Here is a 4,933-nt window from a genome sequence, read left to right on the forward strand (position 1 = left end):
AAAAAAAAAAAAAATTGTTACATGATGTTTTCTGTAAATGTCTATAAATATTCATAGATTTCTATAGAGGTTTTTTACAAGGGCTTTTTTTTAAATCTTTTTTTTCTAAAAGGAGAAAACATGTTCTTTGGAATCTAGACAAAGCTGTAAAATCTAGCATTACATTCTGAGTCTCATGAGGCTGCTGTGAGAGTTTTAGAAACAGCACAGAAAAGTGGGCTTGAACACGTCATAAAACCAATCTCCCTGCTGCTTTGGATCTCTTATCACTCGCTCTCCTCTATTACACTAACCTCTGCCAAATGCTCTACTTCCACTCTATCATTCAGTCTTCCACTAGCAATGCCTGTAAACTTCTGTACCTTCTCCGTCCTCTTCCACCCTCCTCCTTCTCGGCTGATGACTTTGCCTCCTTCTCATCCAACATTGCAGATATCCGCAAACTTTACACTCCTCCCTCACCCATACCTGTCCTCTGCTCACTCCCTCCCCAGCACCCTCTGCAATGCTTCACTCCTCCCTCACCCATACCCTGTCCTCTGCTCACTCCCTCCAAACCACCCTCTACAACCCTTCACTCCTCCCTCACCCATACCCTGTCCTCTGCTCACTCCCTCCAAACCACCCTCTACAACCCTTCACTCCTCCCTCACCCATACCTGTCCTCTGCTCACTCCCTCCCCAGCACCCTCTGCAACCCTTCACTCCTCCTCCACCCATACCCTGTCCTCTGCTCACTCCCTCCAAACCACCCTCTACAACCCTTCACTCCTCCCTCACCCATACCTGTCCTCTGCTCACTCCCTCCCCAGCACCCTCTGTCACCCTTCACTCTTCCTCCACCCATACCCTGTCCTCTGCTCACTCCCTCCAAACCACCCTCTACAACCCTTCACTCCTCCCTCACCCATACCTGTCCTCTGCTCACTCCCTCCCCAGCACCCTCTGTCACCCTTCACTCTTCCTCCACCCATACCCTGTCCTCTGATCACTCCCTCCAAACCACCCTCTACAACCCTTCACTCCTCCCTCACCCATACCCTGTCCTCTGCTCACTCCCTCCAAACCACCCTCTACAACCCTTCACTCCTCCCTCACCCATACCTGTCCTCTGCTCACTCCCTCCCCAGCACCCTCTGCAACCCTTCACTCCTCCCTCACCCACACCCTGTCCTCTGCTCACTCCCTCCAAACCACCCTCTACAACCCTTCACTCCTCCCTCACCCATACCCTGTCCTCTGCTCACTCCCTCCCCAGCACCCTCTGTCACCCTTCACTCCTCCCTCACCCATACCCTGTCCTCTGCTCACTCCCTCCAAACCACCCTCTACAACCCTTCACTCCTCCCTCACCCATACCTGTCCTCTGCTCACTCCCTCCCCACTCCCTCCCCAGCACCCTCTGTCACCCTTCACTCCTCCCTCCACCCATACCCTGTCCTCTGCTCACTCCCTCCAAACCACCCTCTACAACCCTTCACTCCTCCCTCACCCATACCTGTCCTCTGCTCACTCCCTCCCCAGCACCCTCTGTCACCCTTCACTCTTCCTCCACCCATACCCTGTCCTCTGCTCACTCCCTCCAAACCACCCTCTACAACCCTTCACTCCTCCCTCACCCATACCCTGTCCTCTGCCTCACTCCCTCCAACCCACCCTCTACAACCCTTCACTCCTCCGGGATCTGGCCAGGGCGATGAGTCACCCATACCTGTCCTCTACTCACTCCCTCCCCAGCACCCTCTGCAACCCTTCACTCCTCCCTCACCCATACCCTGTCCTCTGCTCACTCCCTCCAAACCACCCTCTACAACCCTTCACTCCTCCCTCACCCATACCTGTCCTCTGCTCACTCCCTCCCCAGCACCCTCTGCAACCCTTCACTCCTCCCTCACCCATACCCCTCTGCTCACTCCCTCCCCAGCACCCTCTGCAACCCTTCACTCCTCCCTCACCCATACCTGTCCTCTGCTCACTCCCTCCCCAGCACCCTCTGTCACCCTTCACTCTTCCTCCACCCATACCCTGTCCTCTGCTCACTCCCTCCACACCACCCTCTACAACCCTTCACTCCTCCCTCACCCATACCTGTCCTCTGCTCACTCCCTCCCCAGCACCCTCTGTCACCCTTCACTCCTCCTCCACCCATACCCTGTCCTCTGCTCACTCCCTCCCCAGCACCCTCTGCAACCCTTCACTCCTCCCTCACCCATACCTGTCCTCTGCTCACTCCCTCCCCAGCACCCTCTACAACCCTTCACTCCTCCTCCACCCATACCCTGTCCTCTGCTCACTCCCTCCCCAGCACCCTCTGCAACCCTTCACTCCTCCCTCACCCATACCTGTCCTCTGCTCACTCCCTCCCCAGCACCCGCTACAACCCTTCACTCCTCCTCCACCCATACCCTGTCCTCTGCTCACTCCCTCCCCAGCACCCTCTGCAACGCTTCACTCCTCCCTCACCCACACCCTGTCCTCTGCTCACTCCCTCCCCAGCACCCGCTACAACCCTTCACTCCTCCTCCACCCATACCCTGTCCTCTGCTCACTCCCTCCCCAGCACCCTCTGCAACCCTTCACTCCTCCCTCACCCATACCCTGTCCTCTGCTCACTCCCTCCCCAGCACCCTCTACAACCCTTCACTCCTCCCTCACCCATACCCTGTCCTCTGCTCACTCCCTCCAAACCACCCTCTACAACCCTTCACTCCTCCCTCACCCATACCCTGTCCTCTGCTCACTCCCTCCCCAGCACCCTCTACAACCCTTCACTCCTCCCTCACCCATACCCTGTCCTCTGCTCACTCCCTCCCCAGCACCCTCTGCAACGCTTCACTCCTCCCTCACCCATACCCTGTCCTCTGCTCACTCCCTCCCCAGCACCCTCTGTCACCCTTCACTCCTCCCTCACCCACACCCTGTCCTCTGCTCACTCCCTCCAAACCACCCTCTACAACCCTTCACTCCTCCCTCACCCATACCTGTCCTCTGCTCACTCCCTCCCCAGCACCCTCTGCAACCCTTCACTCCTCCCTCACCCATACCCTGTCCTCTGCTCACTCCCTCCAAACCACCCTCTACAACCCTTCACTCCTCCCTCACCCATACCTGTCCTCTGCTCACTCCCTCCCCAGCACCCTCTGTTCACTCCTCCCTCACCCATACCTGTCCTCTGCTCACTCCCTCCCCAGCACCCTGTCCCTCTGCTCACTCCCTCCAAACCACCCTCTACAACCCTTCACTCCTCCCTCACCCATACCCTGTCCTCTGCTCACTCCCTCCCCAGCACCCTCTGCAACCCTTCACTCCTCCCTCACCCATACCCTGTCCTCTGCTCACTCCCTCCAAACCACCCTCTACAACCCTTCACTCCTCCCTCACCCATACCTGTCCTCTGCTCACTCCCTCCCCAGCACCCTCTGTCACCCTTCACTCTTCCTCCACCCATACCCTGTCCTCTGCTCACTCCCTCCAAACCACCCTCTACAACCCTTCACTCCTCCCTCACCCATACCTGTCCTCTGCTCACTCCCTCCCCAGCTGTCACCCTACCCTGTCCTCTGATCACTCCCTCCAAACCACCCTCTACAACCCTTCACTCCTCCCTCACCCATACCCTGTCCTCTGCTCACTCCCTCCCCAGCACCCTCTGCAACCCTTCACTCCTCCCTCACCCACACCCTGTCCTCTGCTCACATTTTAAATAAATACAACCCTTCACTCCTCCCTCACCCATACCCTGAACATTTTAAATAAATACATACATGACAGCTAATTAGTCCAAGTTCTTACCTTGCAAATGAGCTGTTGACAATCACTGTAGGTAAGGTGATCATATGGCTCTGTGTTCAGAGGGACAGTTTGGGACAGTTCAGGCTTTTCAACTCACAACCCAATGTATTCTGGTACATTTTACTTGTCAACCCAATACATTCTGGTACGTTTTACCTGTCTCAGGTACCATTCTTTTCTATAAGAGAAGTGGGACTATGCTTACCAGCATGCATTGTGTTGTGAGTTGAAAAGCCTGAACTATCCCAAACTGTCCTGCTGAACATGAAGCCATATGATCACCTTAACTCCAGGACTTGTAGAACTGGAGAAATGATGTTTGAAGTGGCGAGTGTGTCAGTGAAACTGCAGTGAACAGAGTTGAAATGGTAGCTTCCATGCATGGGTCGAAAAGTATAAAAAAAGCACGAAAATGAAAAGAAGGACAATTGGAAATTGATGGAACAAAACCACTTCAAAAATGAATCCTTTCTTCTTATTTGGTCGCTAAAAAAGCCACTTTTCTGGAAAGACTCCAAGCCACCTGCATTACCACTATGGAAGAATGTATTGTTAGATCATATTAACCCAGAAAAAAATCGCCTATTCTTTAAAAAACAAACTTGAGAATTATATGACTAGCCCATGTTACTATCTTCATATTTGTGGTATATTTTATATTAACTCTAAAGGGTTGACCAATATGAATTGAACAGTATGTAATATTTAAATATTATTTTAATGCATTGTGTGTATATATATTATATTATATATATATATATATATATATATATATATATATATATATATATATATATATATATATATATATAGTAAGGGATTGGTCTGTTAAAAACGTAAAAAACAATGTAAACAAACTGGTTGGTAAACAAAGTAATTAATATAAAGTATGTGGGATCAAAACTAAAGATGGGTTAATGAATACACTGTTAATTGATAATGGTTTGTTAAATAAGGGAGATTAAAAGTAATTAAATTGGGTTTCAAATAGTTCTTATCGTGCAGAGACAATGCATGGGGGGGCATTAGGGCCATGTAGAAGCTACTGGAGTCAGGGGTTGGCTCCAGTTCAATTAATTATCTAATTTATGTCTTGTCAATTGTCTTTAACAATGTAATTATTTAGCATTTAAAAAGCTAT

The sequence above is a fragment of the Polyodon spathula genome, chromosome 2 (assembly GCF_017654505.1).
Source record: "Polyodon spathula isolate WHYD16114869_AA chromosome 2, ASM1765450v1, whole genome shotgun sequence".
Lineage (NCBI taxonomy): Eukaryota > Metazoa > Chordata > Actinopteri > Acipenseriformes > Polyodontidae > Polyodon > Polyodon spathula.